This window comes from Sarcophilus harrisii, chromosome 4 (genome assembly GCF_902635505.1).
Source record: "Sarcophilus harrisii chromosome 4, mSarHar1.11, whole genome shotgun sequence".
NCBI classification, from domain to species: Eukaryota; Metazoa; Chordata; class Mammalia; order Dasyuromorphia; family Dasyuridae; genus Sarcophilus; species Sarcophilus harrisii.
In genome coordinates, this window is record NC_045429.1 from 24,993,963 (window position 1) to 25,010,376 (window position 16,414).

Genomic DNA, 16,414 nt, shown 5'->3' on the forward strand with positions numbered 1-16,414 from the left:
TGGATAAAGAGTCATTCCTGAGGCATTCACAGACACTGCTTTCCACAGGGCCTGGTGTATAGAAGGCATTTGATAGATGTTTTTTGAACTGTATTGTCTGGTCCATTTGTTACAGGGAGAATTTTCCTTCATCAGTTTTATTGTATAGGGGGTTCTTCTGTCTTAAGTTTCTTTAAAGGTAAAAGCCATGTTTTTATTTTATTTTTTCCCCAAGAACAATACATTTATTAATATGGCTATCAATTTCGATAAATTGGATTCAAGATCCCTCAGTACTTAAGGATGCATCTGACAATCAGAGTAACTTTTTTTTAAAAGTAGCATTTACATAGTGACTATTCTGTATTTCATTCCTGATTGATTGGTGCTCCTTATATCAGAAGAACTTCATTATCTTTAAAAATAAGTCACCAGACATTTATTAAGTGCCTACTATGTGTCAGGCATTGTGTTAGGCATTGGGAATCTAGAGACAAAGGAACAAAGGAAACTTCATTCTTTTTACATTCTATAGAAGTTATATTGATGCCTTTATATTTGCAAAATATTTAAGATTTGTAAAATGCTATATACACATTTGACTTGAATATCACAACTGCACTATAAAGTAGGTATTATTGCAGAAGTCAAATTATTGGGCACTAGATAGACTGCCAGACCTGGAGTCAGGAAAACACATCTTCATAGTTCAAACATCAGGCCTCAGACACGATCTAGTGAGTCACTTCACTCTGATTGCCTCAGTTTCCTCAACTGAAAGATGGACTGGAGAAGGAAATGGCAAATTACTCCAGTATCTTTGCCAAAAACAGCCCAAATGGAGTGAGGAAGAGTCAGTCACAAGTGAAAAACAGCAAAAATATACAACACTTTGCAAACTTTGAAATGTTAAATGAATATAAGCTATTGGTGCTATAAATGGACTCAGCACACACACAAAAGAGACAAAAAAAGACTATGCCATGTAATTTCTCCTTCCAATACATGAGCAAACATGTTGAATTTTTTTCTGCACAGTAGCAGATGACTTTGGTAAGATTTGAACTTAGATATTCCTTTTTTAAAAAAATATTTAATTTTTTCCCCAATAGTATTTTACTTTTCCAAATACATATAAAGATAGTTTTCAACATTCATTTTTGTAAGATTCTGTATACTAAAATTTTTTCTCTTCCTCCTTTATTTCCCTCCATCTCAAGACAGCAAGTATTCTGATATAGATGATACATGTACAATCCTTTTAAATATATTTCCTTATTTGTCATGTAGTGCAAGAAAAATCAGACCAAAAGGGGGAAAAATTCACAGGAAAGAAGACAAACAAACAAAAGTGAAACTACTATGCTTTGCTCCACATTCAATCCCCATAGTTCTCTCTCTGGATGGGATTGGCATTTTCCATCCCAGTTCCATTGGATTACCTTGGATCACCACATTGTTGAGAAGAGCCAAGTCCATCACAGCTTCTCATCACATAATTTGGTTGTTGCTGTGCACAATGTTCTCCTGTTACTGCTCACTTCACTCAGTATCAGTTCACAAAAGTCTTTCCAGGATTTTCTGAAATCAGCCTGATCATCTTTTCTTATAGAACAATAGTATTCCATTATTTCCATATACCATCATTTATTCACTCATTCCCCAATTGATGGGCTTCCACTCAGTTTCCATGAGGTTAGCTCTTCCTAACTCCAGATCCATCACTTCACCACCTCGTAGCATGATATTTGGTCCCTGAGTTCTTAGTCAATATAAGAGTAAGGAAGAGGACTGTTTTCTTACTTTCTCTCCAAGTCCTATAGAACTTTTCTAGGGCAAAACATTTTTGATCAGAGAAAATACTTAGATAAGACAAAAAAACAATTCTCCAAAGCGGGGAAAAACCCTCCAGCTCTCCCTGTGCCTTGGACCATCCTTTTCTCTCAAGGCAGGCGGACAGTGTCTCCATCTCTGCTTGCTGAAATCCTATCTGTCCTTCAAGGTTAGTCCAGGAAGCTGATTGCTCCAGCATGCTTGGCACCCAATTGGCATGTGGTCAGCCTTTCTCCTTGGCACCTATGGTCTATCTGTCCTGCCTGTGCTTAGCTCTGAAGGTCACCATCTGAGCTGGGGGGAGGGAGGAAAGGGAAGGAGAGTCATGGCTTATCTCCTCCAGTCTAAGCCGAGTCCCTGCATTCATTAGGCACTTAAGAAATGCCTTTCAAATAAAAGAATGAACGGATGTCCAATACCCTGTGACAGGTATCCCCTGCACTGCCTAGTGCCCCCATGGCACTGTTTCTAGTCCCTGGCTGGTCCACGGACAAGCTGGATACTTAGCTCTCCTCCTCAGAAAGCTTCTGGGACAGTCTGGGTCAGGTCATTTTCCCCACAACCTCCCATTTGACCTTGCCAAAGTAGGTCCATCCTTCCTGGTCCAGGAACCAGCATCCTTCACTTTCAACTCAACTGCTACTAACACAACTTGATAGGATTCATATGAACATTTTTTTTTTGCTGGACTATATTTCAGAATTTCCTGTTTGTGTAATTTTAACAAGTTAAAATGCCACTTTAGTTTTATTTTATTATTTTTTTTGGTGAATTTTTTTTTTTCTTATAGAAGAATAACAGCCATTAAGAAAGAAGAGGCCTTTGGTGCGACCTAATAAAGAAGCATTTCTGCCAAGAATAAGACAAAGAGCCTGTTGTTTTGGGACTCAGAAGAGCCAGAAAAGAGAAGAGAAAACTTCATAATTACGGCCTCTCTGAATTGGGAAACCCTGTGAAGTGAAATAGAATTCTAAAAATTCCGAAGCTACAAAAATAATCAGCCCTGCATTAGGAAAGCATTTTCAGCCACGCTGGAGAAAGCAGCAGATGTTCAGGGCCCTGGTGCCTGGACCTGAGGTGCCAGCAGCCAGCTGCCAAAGGCACTTCCCCTAAAGCTCATTTTGGAGCTTTTGGGAGGGAGGAGGGGTAAGCATAATATCAAGAGCCATTTTTCCTGATCAACTTAAGCTGAGGAGGCGCCATCTTGAAGGAATGTGTTTTTTGGTTGTTGTTGGGTATTTTTTAGTGATTTTTAAAAACAACACACTGTTCTTTAGGCCCGTTTCAGTTTTCAGAGTTTTTTTTTTTTTTTTTTTGAACACTGAAATATTGTGCCTGAGCTCAGCTGTTCTATGTTGTTGTCTCAGCTGGGAAGGTTTAGTTCTTTCCATGACCCTGTGTCAGGAGTGACCATTCATGGACTACAGTAGCCGGGCCAGGAATCGTGACATCACAGGACTTGGTGCTAGAACGAAGTTTCAGGGGGTCCAACCTCCTGCTCTAATTGAGAAAGAAAAAGAAGCATCACAGGCTCAGGCAGGCAGCAAGTTTATATGAAGTCCTACTGTGTGCCAAGGACTATACTGAGGCAAAAAAAAAAAAAAAATAGCAATCCCTGCTCTCTAAGAGCTCATAGTATTATGGGTGAGACAACGTGTAAAGAACTAGATCCAAACAAGCCATAGACAGGATAAATTGTAGTTAAGCAACAGAGAGAAGACAGTGAAGTTAAGAGGGATCCAGAAGTGCTTTTTTAAAAATTAAAGCCTTTTATTTTCAAAATATATACACAGATAATTTTCAACATTTACCTTTACAAAACCTTGGGTTCTCATTTTTTCTCCTCTCTTCCTCCTCCTCCCTCTCCCAGATGACAAGTGATCCAATATTTATTAAACATGTACAATTCTATACATATTTCCATAAATATCATGCTACACAAACCAAATCAAATCAAAAAGGGAAAAAAATAAGAGAAAATACAAACAACAACAAAAAGAGTGAAAATGCTATGTTGTGATCCACACTCAGTCCCCACAGTCCTTTCTCTGGATGCAGAAGGCTCTCTTCATCACAAGACCATTGGAAGTGGCCTGAATGATCTCACTGATCATGATGAGAGCCATGTTCATCAAAACTGATCATTGTATAATCTTGCTGTTGCCGTGTATAATGATCCAGGAAGCATTTTTTTTTGCACAAAGAAGGTGGGACTTTAGATGAAACTACTAGACTAGCCCTTCAAGACCCCTTAATTCTTCTGGATTGAAGTTTTATAAGAATTGGAAAGGATTTCAGAGATCATTGAATACATCCTCTACCCTCATTTCATAGATGAGAAAACTGAGGCTGGGAAAAGTAAAGTGATTTGCTTGGAGTCATACTTATTTGAGGAAGGGACTGGCTCAAAGTCATATAGTGAATAGGTAAAAATGAGATTCAAACCCAGGCCCAAATCTGGTGCTTTTCCCATATGCCTTTCTCCATGGATCCATTGCATGACTCTACATTTCAGGACCCTCTTGCAGGACCAGGGGCCTTTGCTGGGACATGGCCCACTGCTCTACCTTGGTGGTTGCCTTCCAACCAAAGTGTTTTTCACTCTTGGTTTTTCCCCAGGTAAACCGTCAATACCACCATCACCCCGACATTAATGGCTAATCTTTGATGTCACATGCATGATCTCATTTCCTATTCCTCTGTGCCCATGGGGGACTCTAGGAGAGTCGGCAGCCACGGAGGCCATTCTCTAGAAGTCATAACAAGTGTCCCAAGAGCCCCAATCATGGCAAGTACCCAGGTGAGCCTTCTCTTGCAATCAATCAACAAGTCTTTCTTTAGTTCCTACTCTGTGGCACACAAGTAGTAATAATAAGAATAAAGAGAGTTTTAAGGCTTGCAAAACTCCATCCTCAGACAGGGCCAAGAGGAATAGTCTAATCTACTTGCCTGTGTTGGAAAATACCAATTTTGTTGGTAAGTGGTCAAGCCTATGTGCTACTACATTCATACTTTTTTTTTATTATAGTTTTTTTTTATTTACAAGATATATGCATGGGTAATTTTTTAGCATTGACCCTTGCAAAACCTCCAACTTTTCCCCTCCTTCCCTCCACCTCCTTCTCTAGATGGGAGGTAGTTATGCAAATGTATTTATACAGTTATCTTGCTGCACAAGAAAAATCAGATCTAGAAAGAAGGTAAAAAACTTGAGAAGGAAAATAAAAATGCAAGCAGAGAATAACAGAAAGAGTGCAAATGCTATGTTGTGGTTCACACTCATTTCCCACAGTTCTTTTGCTGAGTGTACCTGGTTCTTTTCATTACTAAACAACTGGAACTGATTTGACTCATCTCCTTGTTGAAAAGAGTCACATCCTTCAGAATTGATCATCGTATAGTATTGTTGCTGCTGTGTATAATGCTGCTGGTTCTGCTCATTTCACTCAGCATCTGTTTCTGCAAGTCTCTCCAGGCCTTTTTGAAATCATCCTGTTGGTCATTTCTTACAGAACAATAATATTCCATAACATTCATATGCCACAATTTATTCAGCCATTCCCCAACTGATGGGCATCCACTCAGGTTCCAGTTTCCTGTCACTACAAACAGGGCTGCCACAAACGTTTTTGCACATGTGGGTCCCTTTCCCTCCTTTAAGATCTCTTTGGGATATAAGCCCAGTAGATTTGTACTTACTTTAGAAGAGGGATGGGGAATGCTGCACTTTCTGGGATAAATTTAATATTCCTTTTATACTATACATAGGTTTTAGAGCTGGAACAGGTCTAATTTAAGATAAGAGAGAGATATATCTATAAAATTCAGCTCCCAAGGTTGCAGAAAGATGAAATGAGATAACATAGGTTAAAGCATTTAGTAAGCCATAAAACACTACACAATTAAGCACATGTGCATTTGTATCCCTATTTCTGTGGAGCCCCTCACCTCAATATAGACTTTGCAGTTTGCAAACACTTTTAGCATCCTCTTTTCACCCCGTTCTCTTGGCTCTGGAGAGAGACAGACATGGCAATCCTTCAACCCCTGGGAATTCAACCATGTGAGCTTTTCTCCAATGAGCTCAAGTCTCTGAGAATTATGGGTTAAGAAAATCATTGGCCAGAAATCAAATTGGGAAGAAGCCTTTTGACTTTTTCTGAGCCGATCCTAAGGCTGCCCACAAAGCCATTTCCCTATTCCCTCCAGGATTATGTGTAAAATTCTCTGTTGGTTTGTAAAGTCCTTCATAATTTGGCCTCTTCCTGCCTTCCCAGTTTTCTTACACCTTACTCCCCTTCACATATTCTACGCTCCATTGACAATGATCTCCTGGCAATTCCTCCCACATGACACTCAGTTTCTCAACTTCCCACATTTTTGCTGGCTCTACTCCCCCATGCCTAGAACTCTCTCCCTCCTTACATCCACTCCTGAGGTTCCCTGGCTTTTTTATTGCTTTCCCTCTGCAATCATTTCTAATTTATCCTATGTATATCTTGTTTGTACATAGTTGTTTGAATGCTTTCTCCACCTTTAGACTGAGCTTCTTGAGAACAGGGTCTGGTTTTTGCCATTCTTTTTATCCCTCCTATTTAGCACAGTGCTTGGCACGTAACAGGTACTTAATAAATGCTTGCTGATTTGATTTGACTTTCTGCCTTGTGATTTTTCACCTCTGTAAATGCAGCATATGCTATACTCCATAAGGAAATCTTGGAGAACAACTTTATTTTTTACATTTTAAATGATACTTTTTTCTATTATATAAAAACAATTGTTAAGTTTCAGTTAAAAAATTTTGAGTTCCAAATTTTTTTCTTCCTCCCTCTCTGAGATGGTAAACAATTTGACATAGGTTGTACCTATGCCATCATGCAAAATGTATTTCCAGATTATTCATGTTGGAAGACACAGACTCAAAAGAAAAAAGTATACTTTGATCTGCATGCAGAGTCTGTAAGTTCTTTCTCTAGATATGAATGTCATTTTTTATCCTGAATCCTTTGGAATTGTCTTAGATCATTATAATGTTGAGAATAGCTAAGTCATTTGCAGTTGACTTTTGTATAATATGGCTGTTACTAAATACAATCTTCTCCTGGAATTCATTTCACTTTATAGTTCTTGTTAGTCTTTTCAGGTTTTTCTGAAATCAATCAACTTGTCATTTCTTATAGCCCAACAGTATTCCATAACAATCATATACCATAACTCGTTCAGTCATTCCCCCCAATTGATGAGCATCCCTTCAATTTTCAACTCTTTGGTACCACAAAAAGCTGTGATAAATATTTTGAACAAATAAATTCTTCCTTCCCCTTTTATTTGGCTCTCTTTGGGATACAGACCTGGTAATGATATTGTCAGATTAAAAAGTATGCACTTTTATTGCCCTTTGGGTATAGCCAAAGACAACTTTAGAGGAAGTAACTTGGCATTAATATCTCAACTTTTCGGACAGAAAAACTAAGGCCCTGGAGTGACCTTCTAGAGCCTAAGAGTTAGTTGGTGTCCATCAGGACTAATAATAATAATACCCAGGCTCTTCTAAGAGTGATATTTGTTTTACTTCTCCCTGATGACTTCTAAAATGAGATTTCTGTTCTAACACACTAACACACAGATATAGAACTGGGATTGTCGACTTCAAGAGCCAACATCTTGAGAGACTTCATTCAAATAGAAATAGAAATACATAAACATACAAATAGAAAAACACAATTTTTATATCCATATCCATATTTGTGTATTATATATGTATGTGAACATATGCAATATGATATACACACATATTCATAATAGATAAAAGTCTCTGTCAACATTTTTCCCCATTCTTTATTTTTTTTAAACCCCTAAGTTTTACCATTACGCTGATTTTTAAAATAGGAAATTAATTGTTATGTTTGGCTTGCACTTTGCCAGGGGGCCCATAATTAATTGCAGGTGCAAAATTGCATGTGCAAATAACAGAGTTTGGTTTTGGCCAGCTGGGTCTGTAATTATCCACTCCCCTTGCAAAGTCGGTGCCAAGGAGTTAATTGTATTCCCCAAGTGGACAATTGCAGCTGTAATTCCCTAAGTACATACTTTGATTTCCTTGAAACAACCCAGGCACAAAAAGGCAAACAGACCTTTAGAAACTATGGCTAAAAATAAAGCAAAGCTCCAGTCAGCTCCAAACCCTGCAGTGGCTCCCTATTTCCTAGCAAGCTAAGACCAGTTGCCGGAGCCTGGCATTCATACTCTCTGCAATCTGATGCCAGCCTTAGTTGGCAGCATTCACTCATGCCAGCCCCCTCTGTGTAGTCAACTCTCATCAGTCTGGGTTCCTCTCTTTTCTCTCAAAAACACACAGCCCTCTCCCACTTCTGTGCCCAAATCTCTCCTTAAGTAAGAGGTGTGGCCAGTAGGCTTGTTTCCCCTTCCAACCCTCCTCCTAATCTTCAGCTTTAAAAAATAATAATCATAGCTTTTTATTTTTCAAAATAAACACAAAGATGTTTTCCACATTCACCCTTGCAAAACCCTGTCTTCCAAATTTTTCTTCCTCTCTTCTCCCCTCTCCCGTCCTGTAGACAGCAAGTAATTCAGGACAGGTTAAACAGGTGCAGTTCTTCTAAACATATTTCTACATTTATCATGTTGCACAAGAAAAATCAGATCAAAAGGGAAAAATGATAAAAAAAAAAACAAGCAAGCAAACAACAAAAAACAGTGAAAATACTGTTGTGATCCACATTCAGTCCCCATATTTCTCTCTCTGGATGCAAATGGCTCTTTCCATCACAACTGGCCATTGGAATGGGCCTGAATCACCTCATTGAAGAGAGCCACGTCCTTCAGAATTGATCCTCATACAGTATTGTTGAAGTATATAATGATCTGGTTCTGCTCATTTCACTCAGCATCAGTTCCTGTCAGTCTCTCCAGGCCTTTCTGAAATCCTCCTGCTGGTCATTTCTTATAGAACAATAATATCCCATAACATTCATGTACCATAACATATTCAGCCATTCCCCCACTGATGGGCATCCACTCACTTTCCAATTTTTTGCCACTACAAAGAGGGCTGCCACAAACATTCTTGCACATGTGGGTCCCTTTTTTATTCTAATCCTCAGCTTTCATCAAAAGATGTCATCTGAGGCAAGAACTTTGGGTGAGCCGAGCTCTCAGTCTGCTAGAGGCAGGAGTTTGTGCTCTTCCCTTCAGAAATATCCTGCACCTTACCATGGAGGGAAGCCAGCCAGGGCTTCTAGCCCCTACTGCCTTCACCCCTTCTCCCTTCTTCTTCTAGCTTTGGTCCTGCACTCTTCTCCTGAGTTCTCTGTACTACAGATCTCTGCTAACTCCTTGAGCTTTGACTCTCGCTGCAGAGCAGGAGAGAGCCCCAATGGTGGGCCCAAGATGGATGAAGATGAGAAGCAGGATGGCGGAACAGGGGAAGCCCTTTTGTTTTGGTTGGGTTTGCTTGGGCAGCCTGTCTCTGACTCACAAAAAAGGAGGAGGTAGAAATCTGTTAGCCATGGGATTGAAAGGTACCATGAGATTGGGGCATTATAGAGCCTGTAGTTCCCGTCCAATGTCTGGAAAAAGGGAGATTAGGGTGGGTTAGATCTCTGGACCCCAGGAGATTTCAGATGTTTAAAATGATGAAATATATTTCCAAATAAGCTCTAACATCCCATATTACACATGGGCATTCTAACAGTGACCTCCTTGAAATAATGCCTTACCTTGAAGAAGTGATGTGATTGCTGGTCATTACTTTTGGCACTCCAGCAAGCATTTTATATCTTCCACATAGTTAAATATGCTACCTCATTTGATCCTCATGGAAACTGTGAGATAGGGAGGGCAATATTATACAAATGAATCCAGGGCCTTTGACTCTGAATCCAATATTCCTCCTATCACATTAAAAAAGCAAAAACAGCCTCTGTCCTCAAGGAGCTTACATTTGACTAGGTGGGTCATCATGTATGCAAAAAATATATGTAAAAATACAGGTAAAGTAGCTATAAACTAATCCTAACGGGAAGGCATTTGGAGCATAGTTGGACTTGAAAAGTTCTTCTTCAAAAACTGTCACTAGAGCTGAGTTTTAATAGAAACCAAAAGTTCTAAGAGGGGGAGATGAAGAGGGAGGACCAGTGCCAAAGCCTGGAGTCGGGTAGCAGTCAGCAGTCCAATATAGCTGATCTGCTTGAATTTTAGACATCTTCCTGACTGGGGGCTCCGAGCTATTGGGATTACATCAATAAATTTTTATCAGAGAAAGTTAGATGGTTTGCTGGACTTGGAATCAGGGAGGACCTGAACTTGATTTTAACTTCACATACTCATTAATGGTATGACTCTAAGCAAGTTACCTAAATTATGCCTGTATGAGTTTCTTCCTCTGTATAACAGAGCTAAAAATTGTATATATCTTCCAATGTTATTGTAGGAAGTCAAACAAAACAATATGTAAAGTGCTTTGCAAACTTCAAGGCAATGTATATATATATATTAGCTATTATTATTATGTATTATAAACTTCTTAAAATAACAGATAAAATGGCCATTTGGATGTAAAGTCCAGAATTTTTACCCCTTAGCTAAAAGTGAGCTAACAATTGTAAATAGAATGTGGCCAATTTAATCTTCAGAGAGAAAGGAGAGTAGAGAGCAGAGAAAGATCACAACTTAAACCATCCCCCCAGAGATAAGAGTGTTAGCTGCCCAACTCAATACTTCCAAATGACACTAAATAATGCTGCATTGTAGAGATTTTATAAAGGCAAAAATGACAAGATTTGGTAACTAATTGATATGTGTAATAAGTGAGAATGAGGAATTGATGAAAATATTTCAGCTGGAGTGACTGGAAGGTTGATGGGGCCTTTGACAGTAATAAGAAAGTTTGGAAAAGGATTAAGTTTTGGGGAAAAATACAGTTTTAAGATATGCTAAGTTTGAGAGGTCTGTGGAATATCTAGTTCAAAATGTCTAATGGAAAACTAGTGATGTGGGATTAGAGTTCAGGAGGGAAGTTAGGGTTGGATAAATAGACCTGGGTATCATGTGTTTAGAGAGATGAAAATTAAAGCTTGGGAAGTGATGAGATCATCGAGTGAGAGAAAATAGAGGGTTCAGAACAGAGCATTGGAGGTCACCCACAGTTGGGTGGGACGTGAAAGAAAATCTAGCAAAGAACACGGAGGAGTAGTCAGTGAGGTAGGAGGAGAGCCAGAAAAAAAGCAATGGCAGGAAGTCTTGAAAGAGAGGAAAAGGTGCTTTCCTCATAGCAAAGGCTGCAGAAAGCTGAACAAACATGAAGGGTGACAAGAGACTTTTAGATCTGGCAGTGAAGAGATCATTGGTCACTTTGGAGGGAGTGACCTCAGGCAAGCTCATGCTGTTTTGCAGCCAGTCTCCTGTCTTTAGTTATATGAGGATTTGCACAAAGAAAACACTTCTGTCCTTCAGTTTGGAAGGCTCTGCAAAGACTCAGAAGAAGCACATCCAAATTCGCAGGATCCAAATTAGGCAAATCTAAGAGTCAGTCTCAGGTATATGTTATTGCTCAACACTTGACATTTTAAATCCTTAACCCTCTGGCCCCACCCTCCCTAACCTGTGCCAGTGCCCAAGAACTGGGTGTTCCAGGTGAATTGCTCTTCTTGCAGTTCCTTGTGTGTGGTACTTTCCATGTTTTACGTAGGCTGTCCTGCATACCTACAATAAACTCCTTTCTTTCCCACCCCTCTTAGAACCCCCTGATTCATTGAACCAGCTCAGCACAGAGCAGTTCAAGTGCCCCTACTATTCCCGATTTCCCTTGTTGCTAGTGTCCCTCTCAACTACTTGGCACTTACTTTGTATATGTCATATATTCAAGAGGAAGCATGGACTTAGTGATTTTGGAATCAGAAATAATTTGGGCTCACAACATATTTCAGGCCCATCTGGACTTTATGAACTACAAGTCTCTGAAACTCTGAATTTAGGAGCAGGTACAGATCTGCATTTGTACAGGGAGATCACAGGACTAGAACCAAAAAAAAAATCTATTTATCTATCTACCATTGTGTCTGTCTTTCTATTTATCTTTCTGTGTCTATCTATGTATCTGTCTTTATCTGTCTTTCTATTTATCTATGTCTATCTATATATTTATGTATCTATCTTTGTGTCTGTCTTTCTATTTATCTATCCATCTATCTATCTACCCACCCATCTATCCTCTCCCCATGTAGCTATCTAACCATGTATCTATCACCTATCTATTATCTTTCTATATACCTATTACCTATCACCTCTCTCTCTCTCTGTCTCTGTCTCTGTCTCTCTCTCTCTCTCTCTCTCTCTCTCTCACATCTAGATCTATCTAGATAGAGAAATCATTTTCCTCAAAAAAAAGTAAACTTCTTGAAAGCAAGCATTATTTAATTTTTGATTTTGTACTTACCCACCTAGTACATAGTAACTTATGCATTTAAATAAGTAATAATAGTTAGCATTTAAATAGTACTTACTATGTTCTAGGTACCATGCTAACCACTTTACAATTATTGTCTCATTTAATTCTTACAGCAACCCTGGGAAGTAGGTATTATTATTATTATCCCATTTTACAAATGAAGATATTAAGACAGGCAGAGATTTAAGTGACTTATCTAGGATCACTCAGTTAGAAAGTGTCTGAAGCTGAATTTGAACTCAAGTCCTCTTGACTCCAGACCTCACACTCTATCCACTGAGCCATCACTTATTGACAAGCTGATTGAGATTCCATATAACAAATCAACTTGTCAGATCTCATTTCTATCTTCACAACATCACTCCAATAATTCTCCAACTCTCCCCTTCTACAGCCAACATCCTGGTTCGAGGCCCTCTTCACCTCCCACTTGGACAAAATTGCAAGAGTTTCCTCATGGGTCTCTGACATAAGCCTCTCCCCACTTCAATCCATTCTTCACACAGCTGCCAGAGTGAGTTCCCTTAAGTGTGGGCCCAGCCACTTCACTCCCTTACTTAATAAACTTGTGTGGTTTCCTAGGGCCTCCAGGACCAACTGTAAATGGCTGTTTGGTTTAAAGGCCTTTTGCAACCTGGCTCCAGGCCACCTTTTCATGCTTGTTACGTGGTTTTCTTTTTGATTACAGGTGCCCCATGGCCTTTCTTATTGTGCCCTACACATACCACTCCATCTCTCTTCCCTGAGCTTTGGTACGGGCTTTCCTCCAGGGGAATGCTGGAGCCAGCTCTAACCTGCTTGAGAGCCAACTGCTAAATTTTCAGTGTGAGCCTTTATACCTCAGAAACTGCCAAATTAGTGCTTGAAATGTTTTATTGATTGTCTAGTCTTAGTAAAGTGTTAATAATACAGATTAAGCTTAATAGTATATAGCGTACATCTTCCTTGTCCCCAACTACACTCTGACTGTTAAACATTTACTAACACATCTCTGTTTTACCTTATAAACACTGCTTGAGAGGGCAGAGCCAAGATGGCAGAGTGAATGCAGGGACTCATTTGAGCGCTCTCAAATTTCCCTAAACAACTTTAAAATAGCATCTCAAAATGAGTTTTGGAGTAATAGAATTAATACAAGAATAAGGTAAAACAATTTTCCAGCACAGAAGGTGAGAATAGTATACTATCCAACGCTGGCAATGCCCTGGAAAGCCAACAACAGGTATTGGGATACAGATGGCAAAAGGCTTAGACGATGGGTAAGGAGGAGATTACAGTGCCTTTGATGGCCCTGGATGCAGGACCTTGTTACATTGCCCAAATGTGGTTCTGGGTCATAATTCCAGGGTGAGAAGGGTCATTAACAGGACTGGGAACCTGATCACAATTGCAGAGCAGGAAAGAGTAATTATGATCATTAACAGACAAATAGCACAGACCAGGAGAGCAGTGACCATACCTCTCCTTAGATCATATCACCTTAGAAGAAGGTAAAATCCCAGAACCAACTCTGCACAAACAGCTGCACAAAAAGCCTAAAGTTTAGGACAGTGTCCTATCCATTCTGGGAGCAGAGCCCAACTTTCACATAAAGTTAAAAGTCAAGAAATAGTCTGGAAGGGCAACTAGGTGGTGAAATAGATGGAGCCCCAGAGTCAGGAGAAGCTGAGTTCAACTCCATCTTCAGACATTTAATAGGAGTATGACCCTGGGCAAGTCACTTAATCCCAAATAACTCTAAAGAAAGAAAGAAGTTGGAAAAATGAGCAAACATAAAAAAGAACCTGACCACAGAAAAGTTACTATGGTGACAGGAAAGATCAAAACCACAAATTCAGAGGAAGATAACAAAGCCAAAACTGCTACATCCAAAGCCTAAAAAAAAGTGAATTGGTGCAAAAAGAATTCCTGGAAAACCTCAAAAAGGATTTTAAAAAATCAAATTAGAAAACTAGAGGAAGAGTTGAGAGGAAAATGAGAGATGCAAGAAAATTATGGGAACAAAAAGTCAGCAGCTTGGGAAAGGAGACACAAAAGACACTGAAGAAAACAATACCTTAAAAAATAGAATAGTCCCCAAACTAGAAGAAATATAAAAATCCAGAATAATTCATTAAAAAGCAGAACTGGATAACTAGAAAAAGATTTAAAGATTATTGAAGAGAGCTCCTTCAAAAACAGAATTGACTACATGGAAAAAGAGACACAAAAAAGAAAAGAATTCCTTAAAAACAGAATTGGCCCAAGGGGAAAGGAGATACAAAAGCTCACTGAAGAAAATAATTCCTTAAAAATTAGAATTGGAGGGGCAGCTAGATGGCATAGTGGATAGAGCACCAGCCCTGAAGTCAGGAGGACCTGATTTCAAATCTGGTCTCAGACATGTTTAATACTTCCTAACTGTGTGACCCTAGGCAAGTCACTTAACCCCAATTGCCTCAGGGAAAAAAATCAGAAAGGGGCAAGAGGAATGGGCTTGTTTTCCACAAGACATCAAAAAACAATAAAACAAAATCAAAAGAGTGAAAAGACAGAAGAAACTTGAGGGAAAAAAACCTGGCCTGGAAAATAGATCAAGGAGAGAAAATTTAAGAATTATTAGACTATCACAAAAAAAAAAAAGAGCCTTAACATCATTTTTCAAGAAATTATCAAGAAAAACTGCTCTGATATCATAGAATCAAAGGGTAAAAAATAGAAATTGAAAGAATCCATCAATCACCTCCTAAAAGAGATGCCCAAATGAAAACTCCCAGGAATATTATATAGTCTAATTCCAAAGCTCTCAGTTCAAGGAAAAAAATACTTCAAGAAGAAAAAAACAATTCATGTTGAGGCCTTTCTCGCACTCAACCGCCGTTAATCAATCCTAATTCCCAGGCCTGATCAGAGAACTCTCTGGTAAATATAATATCAATCTTACCTCTGTTTTGAGGTTCCCAGAATCCTCTGGCTGCTATCTCATATGGATGCAGTTTGATTATAACAGAGCACCTGAGAGTTTTGTCAAACAAGCTTAGACTTTATTCACGGGGTTTACACCTCACTCTATGACCTCCTGCACTATCTTGGTATTGCTCCCCATGGTCAAGCTCCAGGTGGGAAAAGAGCTGGCAAAGAGAGCGTGCTTCCTGGTCTGAGCTTATATCAGGTCTACGAGGTCACAGGCACAAGCCAATTCATGATGAAGATTACCTCCCAAACTTGATGAGATCTCAGAGTGAGATTTTAGGATTCCCGCCATGGCTGGAGGTCCCACCCACGAAGGAAGTCCCTAAGTACTCAACTCCAATCACATTTGGGGACCTTGAGACCACCGGCCTACTCCATCCCAATCAGACTTGCCTGACCTCTCTAATGGACCCTTACAGAGCCATAGTCAGAATCCTACATGATTTAGCAGCTTCTACGTTAAAGAATGAGAAAAGGATCAGGGCTGATAGAAGGGAGGATGGATTGAAGAGGGAGAGAGAGAAAGAGAGAGAGAGAGAGAGAGGGAGGGAGGGAGGGAGAGAAATAACAACAACAACAATAATTGTTATTAGTTATTATTGTTAGAACAACAACTGACATATGGTGCGTTAAGATCAGCAAAGTAATTTCTGTCCATTATCTCATCTCTGAAGCTTCCCACTTTTGGAATGGTTTTGATGAGGTCTAGATATGGGGGACCTAAATAAAATTAGGGTTTAATTGAAGTCTAGTGGCAGGTTCGGGGTACAGGGAATCAAATAGGACTCCCCTGTAACCTCTTTGGATTTGGTGCAAGGATAACGGAGTCCCCTGTAAAGGAATTTACAGGCCCGAAAAGCTAGATTGATAAAAGAGGTTTATTTTGGGGTTTGGAAGTAAAGTTAAAGTCTGGTTAAGGAAATAGGTGAAGGTAGAGATGAGAGGACACCGGTTCCAGTGGATAGAGGGTCCTTGGGGTGCCAGGCATGGTGCTAGCCTGTTTCGACCCTCTGCAAAGAGAGGACTCCAGCTTGACTCTTTTGTAATAAGGGATTTAGCTAAAGGGGCCCGTGGGTGGAGCCCCAAGTTGGCTCCTCACTGGGTTCCAGTGAGGGCTAGAGTCTGCTTGGTGGGGAGTGGGAAACATGAGCAGATCATTAGAATGGGGGCTGGGATAGCCCA